This window comes from Theropithecus gelada, chromosome 14, assembly GCF_003255815.1.
Source record: "Theropithecus gelada isolate Dixy chromosome 14, Tgel_1.0, whole genome shotgun sequence".
Lineage (NCBI taxonomy): Eukaryota > Metazoa > Chordata > Mammalia > Primates > Cercopithecidae > Theropithecus > Theropithecus gelada.
This window is the reverse complement of record NC_037682.1, coordinates 70606716-70623174: the sequence shown is the minus strand read 5'-3', so window position 1 is coordinate 70623174 and position 16459 is coordinate 70606716.

Sequence of the window (16459 nt, the reverse complement as noted above, 5' to 3'; positions counted from 1 at the left end):
TAGCCATAAAGTGAGTGCCTTGGTCAGAGACAATACTGTGTGGAATACCATGACGGTGGATAAGGCATTCCATTATTCCATGGATGGTGGTCTTGGCAGAAGCATTGCGTGCAGGATAGGCAAACCCATATCCAGAGTAAGTGTCTATTTCAGTGAGGACAAACTTCTGCCCCTTCCATGATGGAAGAGGTCCAATATAATCAAACTGCCACCAGGTAGCTGACTGATCACCCAAGGAATGGTGCCACATTGAGGGCTGTGTTGGTCTCTGCTGCTGACAAATTGGGCACTCAGCAGTGACTGTAGCCAGATCAGGCTTGGTGAGTGGAAGCCCATGTTGCTGAGCGCATGCATAATTTCCATCTGTGCCACCATGGCCACATTGTTCATGGGCCCACTGGGCGATGACGGGGTGGCTGGGGAAAGAGGCTAAGTGGTGTCTGCAGAATGGGTCATTTTATCCACTGGATTATTAAAATTCTACTGAGGTCACCTGCTGGTGAGCACTCACATGGCATACAAATATCTTCACAGTTTTTGATTATTCCGGTCCATTCACATACCTCTTCCCCAGATTTCTTTGTCACCAGTTTTCCAATTGTGGTTTTTCCAAGTCCCTGACCATCCAGCCAAACCATTGGCTACAGCCCATGAATCAGTGTATAATCACACATCTGTCCATTGGTGCACCACTCGAAGTTCTGCCCACTGGGAAGATTTCCCTTCACTGCTGTAATTAAGTGATGTCCTAGAAAGGGGCTGTAGTGCTGCAGCTGTCCACTTTTGGGTGGTGCCTGGATATCATGCAGAACCATCTGCGAACCAGGCCCTAGTCTTCTCTTTCTCTGTCAACTGATCATAGGGAACTAATTCCCCATGAGGCCATCGGTGCAGGCTGGGGGAGAGAAGGCAGGGTGGCAGGAGTGAAGACCATGGGCATTTGAGCCACTTCTTCATGTAACTTACTTGTGCCTTCAGGACCTGCTTGAGCCCAGTCACATATATACCACTTCCATTTGATGATAGAATGTTGCTGTGCATGACCCACTTTATGGCTAAATGAGTCAGAAAGCACCCAGTTCATGATAGACAGTTCAGATCACATGGTGACTTGATGACCCATAATCAAACATTCATTTTCCACCAAAGCCCGGTAACAGGCCAAGAGCTGTCTCTCAAAAGGAGAGTACTTATCTGCAGAAGATGGCAGGGACTTGCTCCAAAATCCTAGAGGCGTCTACTGTGATTCACCTATGGGGGCCTGCCAAGGCTCCAAACAGCATCCCTATCTCCCACTGACACCTCAGGCACCATTGGATCTGCTAGGCCATATGGCCCAAGTGGCAGAGCAGCTTGCACAGCAGCCTGGACTTATTGTAGAGCCTTCTCTTGCTCTGGACCCCACTCAAAACTGGAAGCTTTTCGGGTCACTCGATAAATGGGCCAGAGTAACACCCAAATGAGGAATGTGTTGCCTCCAAAATCCAAATAGGACCAGTAGGCATTGTGCCTCTTTCTTGGTTATAGGAGGGGCCAAGTGCAGCAGCTTAACCTTAGAGGGAATATCTTGACAGGCCCCATACCACTGGACCCCTAGAAATTTTACTGAGGTAGAAGATCCCTGAATTTTACTCAGATTTATTTCCCATCTTCTGTCAGGCAAATGTCTCACCAATAAGTCCAGTGTGTTTGCTATTTCTTGCTCACTGGATCTAATCAGCATAATGTCATCAATGTAATGGACCAGTGTGATATCTCATGGAAGTAAAAAGTGATCATGGTCTCTCCAAATAAGATTATGACCAGAGTTGATATACCCCTGAGGTAGGAAAGTAAAGGTATATTGCTGGCCTTGCCAGCTGAAGGCAAATTGCTTCTGGTGAGCATTATGGATAGGCTTGGAGGAAAAGGCATTTGCCAAGTCAATGGCTGCACACCAGGTACCAGGAGATGTGTTAATTTGCTCAAGCAATGAAACCACATCTGATACAGCAACTGCAATTGGAATCACCACTTGGTTAAGCTTATAATAATCCACTGTCATTCTCCAAGATCCATCTGTCTTCTGCACAGGCCAAATGGGAGAGTTGAATGGGGATGTGGTGGGAATCACCACTCCTGTGTCTTACAAGTTCTTCATGGTGTGACTAATCTCTGCAGTCCCTCCAGGGATGTGATATGGTTTTTGATTTACTATTTTTCTAGATAGAGGCAGCTCTAATGACTTCCATTTGGCCTTTCCCACATAACAGCCCTCACCCTACCAGTCAGGGAGCCATTGTGGGGGTTCTACCAGCTGCTAAATATGTCTATGCCAATTATGCATTCTGGCACTGGGAAAATGACTACAAGATTAGTCTGGAGACCCAACAGACCTGCTGTAAGTTGGACCTGAGCTAAAACTCCATGAATTACCTGGCCTCCATAAGCCCCTACTTTAACTGGAAGACCACAATGACATTTTGGGTCCCCCAGAATCAATATCAGCTCAGAGCCCGTATCCAGTAGTCCCTGAAATGTCTGATCATCTTCCTTTCCCCAGTGCACAGTTACCCTGGTAAAAGGCCAGAGGTCATCTTGGGAAAGGATAGAAGAAAAATTCACCAGATAAATTGTTGGTGATGTAATGGGTCCTTCCACAAGGGGACCCAGCCTCCCCCTTGTTCAAGGGGTTCTGGGTCTGTAAAATGGGTTAAGTCTGTCAATTGATTGAGGAGCCATGATTCTGTTTTTATAATTCAAATTAGTCTTTTGTCCATTCGACCTAGAAATTTTCTGTTTGTATAAATTAAGTCAGAATACAGTAGCCTTCCTATCAATTTCACTTCTAGTAATACTATGATTAATTAGTCCATGTGAGAGCTCTGCACAAGTCTGACTATTCTGATTGCTACTTTGCCTCTGCTGTCCATTATGGCAGCTATGCCCCCCTTGCCTTTGACAGTTGAGTGCCACCTCTTGGCCTCTGCAACCTTGGGATCCAATTATTCCCATTGTATTTAAATTTTGTAATTGAGTGACTGTGGTTCCCACTGTTAGATCTGACATATAGAGAAGAGCAATTACAGGGCTCTTCAAAGATGCAGGTGCTGCCCTCACAAATCTGTTTCACAAGGTATTAATCAGGTGTATGGCTTCTGGACTCTCCTAGCTGAGATGAGTAAGTCAAAAGTGACTAATCCACTTCACATCCTAATCTCCATAAGCCTTTGGATCCCTTCCTCTACATTAAACCAAGGGAGATCAGGCATTTTCAACTCACTCACAATGGCCCATCTTTTCATCCCTATTTCAGCTAACCAAGCAAGCAAACTATTAGAAACTTTTTTAACTCCCCAAGCTGCAACATTAATGCAGAATCCCTATTTAGTGGGCCCAAATCCATACTTTCAGGCTGATCCACCTCTATGTTCCTTCACCATTATCCCACACCCTTACTCTCCATTCCCATGCCTGTTGCCCAGATTTATGTTTATATAAATTAGAAAACTCAAGCAGTTCTTTTCAAGTGTACCTCCTCATGAGTCACACATTCAACCTCGCCTCTAGGGTCCCACTGGGACCTTAGTTAGAGGTCTAGAAGCAAATGGGTTTTGGGTGTGGCTCCTGAGGAGAATCAGCATTATCTTGCCTGGCAATTGCTTCGGGAGTCCATCACTGTTGCCTCAGGCAGTGCAGGGTTTATTTCCTCAGATAAAAGTGGAAAGACTGATGGCAGCCCGGACTAGGGAGGGGATGTTGCCACTACTGGGAGTGGGGGAGCTGTTTCTTCTGGCAAAAAAGGTTTATCACAGTTTACAAACTCAGTGTCCCCAGTTTCATCAGGGTCCTCCCACACATCCCCATTCCAAGTTGCAGGGTCCCATTCTTTTCCAATTAATGCCCTCACTTCAACAGTAGACACCTGGCGAGGCTGTTCATGCACCTTTCCTTACACAACAGCCCCTTGCATGATAAAAACTTGTGTCTGTTTTTCCACAGTTTCAGCCCTTACTCTACAGGAGATAAGGCTCTCACTCAGGGCAATCTTAGCAGATTTGAGATTCAGTATCTGCTGCTGAAACCGGGAGATAGAATCCCTGAATTCATCATTTTCTTTCATCACTTTGCCCACTGAACTTAGGAGCAACCAACCAGCTTTGTTATGTTCCTTGGTTCTCCACATATGGTCAAAAGTTTTATGTATAGAGTAACTACTCACGAGTGGTGAATCAGGAGTGTAAAATGCATTTATTTTGTATAACTCCCTAAATAGTTTATGTCAAGGACTATCAGTGTTCTCCATACTATTAGACGTAGAGTCCTTAGCATTTGGGGGTCTAATTATATTAAGCAGCCAACTCCAGAAACCCCAAAACCAATGAAAGAACTCCATCCTTAATATTCTGTTCCCATAGAACCACTCCTGGTACCAAAATCTGTCTTAGGGTTCTCTAGAGGGACACAACAACTGGAATATATATATATATATATATAATATATATATATATACTTAATATATTTTATTAAGTATTAACTCACATGATCACAAGGTCCCACAATAGGTCATCTGCAAGCTGAAGAGCAAGGAGAGCTAGTCCAAGTTCTAAATCTAAAGAACTTGGAGTCCGATGTTTGAGAGCAGGAAGCATGCAGCACAGGAGAAAGACATAGACTGTAAGGCTAGGCCAGTCTCTCCTTTCACATTTTTCTGCCTGCTTATGTTCTAGTCTCACTGGCAGCTGATTAGATGGTGCCTACCCAGATTAAGGGTGGGTCTGCCTTTTCCAGCCCACTGACTCAAATGTTAATGTCGTTTGGCAACACCCTCACAGACACACCCAGGATCAATACTTTGTATCCTTCAATCCAATCAAGTTGACACTCTGTATTAACCATCACAGACCTCAAAAGCACAGGTAACCAATGCAAAACTTGACAGATGGGATTAAATCAAGATAAAAAGCTTCTGTACAGCAAAGGAAAGCATCAATGAAGTGAAGAGACAATCTAAAGAATGAGAGAAAATATTTGTTAACTATTCATTCCACAAGGCATTAATAACCCGAATATATAAGGAACTCAAACACCTTAATACCAAAAACCAAATAATCCAACATAAAAATGGGCAAAAGGTCTGAATAGATATTTCTCAAAAGAAGACATATGAATGGTCAACAGATATATGAAAAAAAATGCTCAACATCACTAGTGATTAGAGAAATGCTAATCAAAACCACAATGAGATATCATCTTACCCCAGTTTAAATGGCTATTACCAAAAAGACAGAAATAACACATGCTACTGAGGATGTAGGAAAGGAAAACCCTTATACACTGTGTTTCAGAATGAAAATTAATACAGCCAAAGAATTGGAATCAGATCCCTGGTTCCTTTTATTGAGAAATTGTATTTATATATGACATTCTGGAATATATGAATGCTTATTGCTACAGGGTTGTCATGGCTTACAGACTTTTTCAGTGAACAGAACTAGAAAAATTATTTTTTTAATGGGAATACAATTCTTACTGTATTTCTGGTTTAAATATAAAATTATAGAGTTTTTTGTTTGTTTTTGAGGCAGGGTCTCAGTCTGTTGCCTAGGCTGGAGTGCAGTGGCACCATCATAGCTCACTGCAGCCTCAGGCTTCTGGGCTCAAACAATCCACCAGCCTCAGCCTCCTAAGTAGTTGGGACTACTACAGGCACATATTACCACACTCCACTAATTTTTCATTTTTATTTTTTGATAGAGACAAGATCTCCCTATGTTGCCCAGGCTGGTCTCAAACTCCTGGGCCCAAGCAATTCTCCCACCTTGGTCTCCTAAGTACTGGGATTATAGGTGCAAGCCACTATGTCTAGACAAATTACATGGTTTTTACTAAACTCTTTTGATTTTACGTTTAGTTTTCTTTTTTATGTTGAAAACCTTGATTTCAAAACACAGCATAATTACTTATTTGCTTTATTTGACAATAAACTTAGAGTTTCAAAATGACAATAAGACTACTGAATATCGTTTAAGACTTTTATAGCATTTTTTTGTTTTTGTTGTTATCAAAACAAAATTGCATCACTTGAAGAAATTTTTTATTGTTAAGGATTGGTATGATTTTTTTCTTCATTTAATCTTTTCTTAAGCATGTAAAACATTTACATGGTTTCAAAATCACAACTATATAACCTAAATTTATAGAAATCTCTGTAAATTTCTACTATGGCTATCTTCTACATGCTGTTCTCTCTCTCCTCACATGGAACACCTTAATAGATTTTTGTTTACTATTTTATTTTATTTTATTTTGCAAAAATTGGCATACTAAACCTTGTTTTGTACCTTACTTTTTCCCCCACCTAGTAATATATTCTAGGAATCACTCTATATCAATATACAGTGATCTTTTCATCAGTTTTCACAGCTTCCTAGTACTTCATTGTGTGAATGTACCATCATTTCTTCAACTAGTCCGCTATTAATGAACATTTGAGATATCCCCAATCATTTGTTATTATAAATTAAATCACAATGATATGCATAAGTTGTATTTTATTTTTGTTGATATATCTTTGGAATCACACTTCTGGAATCACACTTTCATACTTCTGGAAGTAAGATTGCTGAGTCAAAAGGTAAATGAGGCCGAGCTTGGTGGCTCACGTCTGTGGTCTTAGCACTTTGTGGGGCCAAGGTGGGAGGATCACTTGGGGCCAGAGGTTCAGGACCAGCCTGGCCAACTTGGTGACCCTGTCTCTAAACAACAATAAAAAAGTAAATGAATATGTAATTTTGCTAGTATGTTGCCAAATTCCCTTCCAAAGTTGTGTCATACACAATTCTCCCAGAAATGTATCAGAGTGCCAGAATGCGTAATTCCCACACAGCCTTCCCAATAGACTATGTTGTCAAAATTCTACATATTTACCAATCTGATAAATGAAAACTGATAAATCAATGACATAAACAAGTTTTAATTTGTGTATCTTATGACTGAGGTTAAGCATGTTTTCACATATGGAAAAGGTTTTGTTTCTGTAAAATGTATGTTTCTGTAAAATGTTCATTTTTCTAAATAATTGTCATTTTTTCTCAATTTTTAAAATATTTAGGCCTTTATTTGTCATTTGAGTAGGAAATATTTTCCTAGTTGTCATTTGTCTTTTAATTTTGTTTGCAATGAGTTTTGTTGTACAAAGGAATTTTTAATATACAAATTATCAATATTTTCTTTTGTTTCTTCTCAATTTTGAATCACATGAAAGTTATCTCACTGAGGTTTTTAATATGGTAGGAATGCTTAAGCAAACTGTAATTGGCAAATTACTGGAGACTCCCTGTGGACTAGTTTGAGAGTTAAAACTCTGGGGGCTCAATTTTAGGAGACCCCATACTTTTATGAGTTTGTCCTTAGGAACCCCACCAGGTTCTCAGAGAAAAATCCTTTCATGCTTCCAGCAGGGGGAGGAAAAAGCAATGACTGTGAAATACACCTACAGCGTTCTGTTCTTCTTAACAAAAGCCTTCCCTCAGGGAAATTATTTTCCAGAGGTTTACCTACCCAGAGAATGAAAAATACCCAATTCCAAAACCTTCTAGCCTTCTTGCCCTACCTAAGGGAGGAAAAAGAGCTGAGTAGCACTTGGGAAGGTTGTAGCCCTAGGACATAGGCTCAATAAAAGACTAGCAGAATAAGACATAACTTTAGAATTATAGAATGCTTCCTCTGTTGTGATGGTTAATATTGAGTGTCAACTTCATTGGATTGAAAGATACAAAGTATTGTTCCTGGGTGTGTCTGTTAGAGTATTGCCAAAGGAAATTAACATTTGAGTGGGTGGACTGGGAGAAGCAGATCTACCCTCAATCTGGATAGGCACCATCTGATCAGCTGCCAGCATGGCTAGGGTAAAAGCAGGCCGAAGAATGTGCAAGGACTTGACTTTGCTGAATCTTCCAGCCTTCATCTTTCTCCTGTGCTGGATGCTTCCTGTCCTCGAACATCGGACTCCAAGTTCTTCAGCTTTTGGACTCTTGGACTCATACCAGTGGTTTGCCAGGGGATCTCGGGCCTTCAGCCACAACTGACGGTTGCACTGTCGGCTTCCCTACTTTTGAGGTTTTGGGACTTGGACTAGCTTCCTTGCTCCTCAACTTGCAGACAATCTATTATGGGACTTCACCTTGTGATTATGTGAGTCAATACTCCTTAATAAACTCCCCTTCATATATATATCTATTCTATTAATGCTGACCCTCTAGAGAATCCTAATACACCTCTCCTTACCACCACATCAGTCAGGCTCCTACATAATAACGGGGGATTACAACTGAAATAACTTCAAGGCTCAGACTGGTTTTGGAAGAAGCCTCTAAAGAAATCCAAAGACAGGCCAGATGTGGTGGCTCATGCCTGTAATCCCATCACTTTGGGAGGCCGAGGCAGGTGGATCACCTGAGGTCAGGAGTTCGAGACTAGCCTGGCCAACATGGTGAAGCCCTATCTCTACTAAAAATACAAAAATTAGCCAGGCATGGTGGTGCATGCCTGTAACCCCAGCTACTTGGGAGGCTGAGTCAGGAGAATCGCTTGAACCCAGGAGGTGGAGGTTGCATTGCGCCACTGCACTCCAGCCTGAGCAACAGACTGAGACTCTGTCTCAAAAAAAAAAGGAAAGAAAAGAAAGAAAGAAAGGAAAAATCCAAAGACAACAGGGAGACATAAACAAGGACATTAGCCTCTGACACCTACAGCTATGGCAAATAGTAAACCTAACCTAGCTTTTGGCCAGATAAACACAAAACCTCATAATACAAGCCTATTTAACTCAGTTTCCTTTACTCAATACATCATGTCCAGCTTTGAACAAAAAATGGCAAGCCATGCTAGAAAGCAGAAACGTAGTCTAAGAGCCAGAACAAGCTTCAGAACCAGACTCAGGTATGACACAAAATTTAGAACTATCAGACAAGTAACTTAAAAGAACTATAATTAATATGCTAAGAGCTCTAATGAAAATGTTACCAACATGTAAAACAGATGGTTATGTAAGCAGAGAAATAGCAACTCTAAGAATAATTCAAAAGGAATTTTAAAATCAAAAAATATATAACAGAAATGAAGAATGCTTTTGATGGCCTCACCAGTAGATTGGACACAGATGAGGAAATAATCAATGAATTTAAAGATATGTCAGTTAAAACCCCAAACTGAAAAGCAAATTGGAAACAAGCAGGGGCGGAGGTAATAGAATGTAATAGCCAAGAAATGTGGGGCAATTAAAAATGGTATAACATACATGTAAAGGGAATATCAGAAGGAGAAGAAAGGAACAAAATAATTACTCCAAATAACTAAGAATTTTCCAGAATAATGATAGATACCATACCACAGATCCAAGAAGCCCAGAAAACACCAAGCAGGATATATATCAAGACATTTACACACAGGCATATTATATTGAAACTGCAGAAAATCAAAGACAAAAAGAAAAAAATTGAGACAAGGTCTCACTGTTTCACTTTGTCACCCAGGTTCAAGTACAGTGGCAGAATCATAGTTCACTGCAGCCTTGGCCTTCTGAGCTCAAGCAATACTCACACCTCAGCTTCTCAAGTAGCTGGGACTACAGGTGCATACCACCATGCCGGGCTAACTTTGTTATTATTATTTGTAACGATGAAATCTTGCTTTGTTGCCCAGGCTGGTCTTAATTTCCAAGAACTGCAGAGTGAGTTGGGAAGTTAGAGACTCAAGAGAGCCAATTATGTTGTTCCGGTTTGAGTCCAAAGGCCTGAGACCCAGAAGAACTGATGGTGTAGTTCCAGTCCAAAGCCTGGCAGGTTTGGGAACCAGGAAAAGCCTATCTTTGAGTTTGAATGCGAAGTCAGGGAAAAGTCTACATCCCAGTTCAAAGGCAGACAGGCCAGGAGGAGGAATTCTCTCTTACATGAGAAATGTCAGCCATTTGGTTCTACTTAGGACTTCAGTTGATTGGATGAGGCCCACCCATGTTAGGAAGGGCAATCTGCTTACTCAGTCTACCAAGGTAAACGTTAATCTCATTCAAAAACACCCTTACAGGAACACTCAGAATAATGTTTGACCAAATATCTAGGTACCCTGAGGCTCAGTCAGGTTGATGCACAAAATTAACCATCACAAGTCCAACCCTTGCCAACTTGGCACTCCTATGCATACTTAATCTCCAAATGAAGTCAATAGCAAGGACGTAATTCCACCTAACATGATACTGTGTATAACTAAAACACACTAACCCCCTTTCCTTGAGTGTTGTTTAATCTTGCTATCTCAAAACTTAAACACTGTTACATAAAGTTAACAATACTTAAAGACTATGATATAAAGTCATACATCTTAGTTACATGATAAGGGGATGATATAGGGAAGAAAAAGAGATATTTGGCTACACACACACACTTCCTCCATACCAAAACAAGGAGGAAATAATCATGACAACTAAGGTCTTCATTTCTGTAACTAGTCACGTGGTCATAGCTGGTATATATAACTACCTTTTTCCAGTACACATTCCGTATTCCCTTTGCCTTCAGCAAGCACCTCAACTAGTCAGTTTTTTGTCAGGTGGGGTGACCCAGACCTTCATTCCTGAGGGGTCTGGCAATTAGTAGTCCTGCCTGGATTGGTTCATTGCAGTTTGAAACTGACTTAAATCACATGGCATGGTAACACTAAGAGATGTCCTAAAGGGATATCCTGTATTCCAAACATACTGTTTCTTGTCTCCATGGTGAAATAGTAGTCCAGTTTCCCTCTTGGTAGTCAGGATTAATCACTCAGCCAACACAGTAACTCTCTTCTTTGCCTGTTGATTCAGAGGCAGGAGGAGCCCAAGATGGGTGGGCAACCATCTTAACTTCCAGTTCGGTGTAGTCATTCTGTGTCTCTTTGTGGAAGCATTCCTCCCTTTGGGACTAAGGCTTCTAGGCCAGGCAAGCATAAGGTCACAGGAAGAGGAAGCAATAGTTTTGCTAGGGGGTTATGAGGGGTAATTGCTGTGCCACTCTTATTTCTACCCCTTAATTTCCAGACCCATTAATCCTGGCTTTGGGAGGAATAGCACCATATATTAGGCACTAATTCAGAGCATATATGGCCTTCTGGAGGACCTTGCCCTGCCCTTGCAAGGTATTGACACCTACCTGGCCCTGTAATTGAGTTTTCAAAAGACCATTCCAATGTTCTACTCAGCCAGCTGCTTCAGGATGGTGGGGAACATGGTAAGAACAATGAATTCCATGATCATGGGCCCATTGCTGCACTTCATTTGCTATGAAGTAAATTATTTCATAAAACAACGCTGTGTGGAATACCATGACAGTGGATAAGGTATTCTGTAAGTCCACAATAGTAGTTTTGGCAGAAGCAAGTTTTGCATGAAAGACGAATACATACCCAAAGTAAGTGTCTATTCCAGTAAGAACAAAACACTGCCCCTTCCATGATGGAAGTGGCCCAATGTAACCAACTACCCACCAGGTAGCTGGCTTGTTGCCCTAGAGAATTGTGCCATATCTGGGGTTCAGTGTTGGTCTCTGCTGCTAACAAATGGGTCACTCAGCAGTGGCCATAGCCAGGTCAGCCTTGGCGAGTAGAAGTCCAAATTGCTGAGCCCGTGCATAACCTCCATCCCTGCCATGCCAGCATGGTTGCTTTTGTTCGTGAGCCCACTAGGTGATAGGGGGTTGCTGGAAAAGAGGCTGACTGGTGTCCACAGAACAGGTTATTCTATCTAGGTGATTATTACAATTTCCTCTGCTGAGGTCACCCTTTGGTGAGCATTCACATGGGACACAACTGTCTTCATGATTTTTTGCCCATTATGGGGGGCGTCTATTCACATACCTCTTCCTCGAATTTCCTTGTTAACAGTTGTCTAATCACATCCCTTCCAAGTCCTTGATCATCCAGCCAAACTATTGTCTACAGCCCATGAATTAATATATAATCATATCTGACCATTTCTCCTCCCAAGCAAAATGAACATCCAGGCACACTGCTTGAAGTTCTGTCCACTAGAAGGATTTTCCTTCACCACTGTCTTCAGGAATATCCCAGAAAAGGTACCGCAGTGCTGCAGCTATGTATTTTCATATGATTCCAGCCTATCTTAAAGAACTGTCTGTAAACCAGACCTAAAACTTTTATTTTCTTCTGTCAAATGATTGGAGGGAACTCCTTATGGCCTCATAGGTGTGGGCTAGGAAAGAGAGGATAACATATTTAGATTGGTGCAAAAGTAATTGCTGTTTTGCTGTTAAAAGTAATGGTTAAAATCACGATCACTTTTGCACCAACCTAATAGCAGGAATGGGGACCATGAACATTTATTTGGGCTACTACTTCATGTATTAATAACTTACCTGTGGCCAGGCGCGGTGGCTCACGCCTGTAATCCCAGCACTTTGGGAGGACGAGGCAGGCGGATCACGAGATCAGGAGATCAAGATCATCCTGGCTAACACGGTGAAGCCCCGTCTCTACTAAAAAAATAAAAAAATAAAATTAGCTGGGCGTGGTGGCAGGCGCCTATAGTCCCAGCTACTCAGGAGGCCAAGGCAGGGGAATGGCGTGAACCCGGGAGGCAGAGCTTGCAATGAGCCGAGATTGTGCCACTGCACTCCAGCCTGGGCAACAGAGCAAGACTCCGTCTCAAAAAAAAAAAAAAAAAAAAACCAACAACAACAAAAAAAACTTACTTGTACCTTCAGGGCCTGCTCAGGTCCAATCATGTATATACCACTTCCGTTTGGTGATGGAGTGTGCTGTGCATGCCAAATTTTATGGCTTGGTGGGTTGGATAACATCTAGTTCATGATAGGCAGCTCAGGTGGATGGTACTGTGGTGGCCCACAGTTAAGTGTCCAGCCTCTAAGGGCCAGTATCAGGCCAAGACCGGTTTCTCAAAATAATAGTTTCATGCTTGTAATCCCAGCACTTTGGGAGGCTGAGGCAGGCAGATCACTAGGTCAGGAGATCGAGACCATCCTGGCCAACATGGAGAAACCCTGTCTCTACTAAAAATACAAAAATTAGCTGGGTGTGGTGGTGCATGCCTGTTATCCCAGCTACTCAGGAGGCTGAGGCAGGAGAGTCGCTTGAACCAGGGAGTCAGAGGCTGCAGTGAGCTGAGATCACACCACTGCACTCCAGCCTGACGACAGAGCAGGACTCCATCTCAAAAAAAAAAAAAAAAGAAGAAGAAGAAGACAAAGGAGAAGAAGGAGAAGAGGAAGAGGAGGAAGAGGAGGAAGGGGAAGAGGAGGAGGAGGAGGAGGAAGAGGAGGAAGAGGAGGAAGAGGAGGAAGAAGAAGAAGAGGAGGAAGAAGAAGAAGGAAAAAGAAGAAGAAAGAAGAAGAAGAAAGAAGAAGAAGAAGAAGGAGAAGGAGAAAGAAGGAGAAGAAGGAGAAGAAAGAGAAGAGAAGAAGGAGAAGAAGGAAGGAGGAGGAAGGAGGAGGAAGGAGGAGGGGAAGGAGGAGGGGAAGGAGGAGGGGAAGGAGGAGGAGAAGGAGGAGGAGAAGGAGAAGGAGGAGAAGGAGAAGGAGAAGAAGAGTTATTCAAAGAGGATAGCATGGCTTTGTTCCAAAATCTGAAGATCCTCCACTGCAATTCACCTGTAGGGGCCTGCCAAAGGCTCCAAACAGCCTCTCTTTCTGCCAGTGACACTTCAAGCACCATTGTATCTGCTTGGTCATATGGTCCAAATGGCACAGCTTGCACAGCAGCCTGGACCTGTCGAAGAGCCTTCTCTTGTTCTGGGCCCTACTCAGAATTAGCAGCTTTTTGGGTCACTGGGTTAGTGGGCCAGACACCCAAATAAGGAATATATCACTTCCAAAATACAAAGAGGCCCACCAGGCATTGTATGTCTTTTTTGGTTGTTGAAGGGACCAGATGCAACACTTATTATTCACCTTAGAGTGATATGACCTGTTCCATACCATTGATCCCCTAGAAATTTCACCAAGGCTCCTGAATTTTTGTCAAATTTATTTCCCACTCTCTGACACACAAATGTCTTACCAACAAGTCTAGAGTAGTTGCTACTCCTTGCTTACTAAGACTAATTAGCATAGTGTCAGTAATGTGACGGACCAGTGTGATAGCTTGAGAAACGGAAAGATGATCAAGATTCCTGCAAACTAAAGTATATCACAGGCCAGGCATGTTGGCTTATGCCTGTAATCCCAGCACTTTGGGAGGCCAAGGCAGGCAAATCACTTGAAGTCAGGAGTTCAAGACCAGTCTGGCCGACATGGTGAAACCCCGTCTCTACTTAAAAATAAAAAAAAAAAATTAGCAGGGCATGGTGGCAGGCACCTGTAATCCCAACTACTCTGGAGGCTGAGGCAGGAGAATCACTTGAACCTGGGAGATGGAGGTTGCAGTGAGCCGAGATCATGCCATTGTACTCCAGCTTGGATGACAGAGACTCTGTCTCAAAAAAAAAAGTATGTCACAGAGTTGGAGAGTTCATACACTCCTAAGGTAGGAGAATGAAGGTGTTTTACTGGCCTTGCCAGCTGAAAGAAAACTGCGTCTGGAAAGCTTTATTAACAGGAATGGAGAAAAAGCATCTTCCAAATTCATTAGCTGTCTACCAGGTACTAGCGTGTTAATTTGTGTAAAAAATGAAACCACATCTGGTAAACCTACTACAATTGGAATCATCACCTACTTAAACTTATAATAATCCACTATCATTTTCCAAGATCCATCTGTCTTCTGCACAGGCCAAATAGGACAGTTGAATGAGAATGTGGTGGGAATCACCACCCCTGTATCTTTCAAGTCTTTGATGGTGCTGCTAATCTCTGCCATTCCTCCAGGAATGCAGTATTGCTTTTGGTTTACTATTTTCATAGGTAGAAGCAGCCCTAATAGCTTTCATTTGGTCTGTCTCACCATGATAGCCCTCACTCCAGAGGTTAGAGAACTAATGTGGGGGCTTCTGTCGGCTGCTAGATATGTCTATTCCAATTATGCATTCTAGAACTGGGGAAATAAACACAGCATGGATTCAGGGACCCACTGGTCCACTGTGTATTTTCACACTGTGAAGGCACAGGACCACTGTAAGATAGACCTAGGCTAAAATCCCATTCATCACCTGACCTCCACACACTGACTGTCAATCACAGTGATATCTTGGGTCTCCTGGAATTAGAGTCAGTTCAGAACCAGTGTCTAGTAGTCCCTGAAAGGTCTGATTATTTCCCTTCCCCAATGTGGAGTTACTCCATAAAAGGCTGTAGGTCCCTTTGGGGAAGGCCAGGGGAAAGATTAACAGTATAAATATTCAGCAGTATATGAGGGTCTTTCCTCCAGGGGACCTGGTCTCCCTTTCATTCTAGGTTTATAAACAGGCTCAAGTCTGGGAATTATTTGAGGGCCATAATTCTCTGTTTTTAAGATTCAGATTAGACTTTTTTTTCACTTGACCTGGAACTTTCAGCTTATATAGATCAAGTACAAATTCAGTAGGCTTCCTATCTATTAAGTTGGTGCAAATGTAATTCTAGTTTTTTGCCATTACTTTCTATTGTAATTGAAAGCACCAACCAAATATTTCACTTCCAGGAACACCATGATCAACTAGCAATGCTGTAGGTCTGCAGGAGGCAGACTATTCAGCTCACTGCTTTGATTCTGCTGTTTATTATGGTGACCACTCCCACCTTGCCTTTCTTTGGTGGTTGAATGACTGGCCCCTGCCACACTAAGATAAATCTTTCTCTGTGGAATAGCCTTATCAGCCACTTTCGGCTTAATCCAATTCAACATTACTTGAGGACTAGCTGTTGCCAGGCATGTTACTTATGAATAACTTACCATGAGAGCTAAGTACTAAAAGAAGACCTGTCTACTAAATACAAACTAAATACTCTAATCAGTAACAGATATTATCAGTGAATACTTATCCAGATCTTCCTCTTCTTCCCAGACTGCTCAGGTCCCCAGAAAATTCTAAGACTTCTGACTGAGAGCAGGGACCCATTGATGGACTAACACCTCCCTATTACTCTAAGACTACTCACAACTGTTCCAAGCTTCAGCTCCCTGGATGCCCTCTAAGCTCCTGACCTTTATATATTTTCTCTTTGTCACCAGGTTCGGATCTAAAGTCACAAAGTGGGACATGCTATTTGCTCTGATTTTATAACTGTGGTTTTCCGTACTCCTAATACTTTCCATTTGATTTTTTACACAAAGAGAAAGGAAAGGACTCTAGATTTCTTGAAGGGATCAGACCCTTTACCTTCAGAACTCCTTTTATAATGTCAATATTTTAAAACTATCAAACTAAACAGGACATATTTTAAGCAAGTTTACAGATTAGGATCTTAGCAATATGTTTCAGCTAAATGTCAGAACTGGATAATGTCAACATTAATCAAAATGACCAAGAAAGAATTGAAATGCTGTAGGAACTATA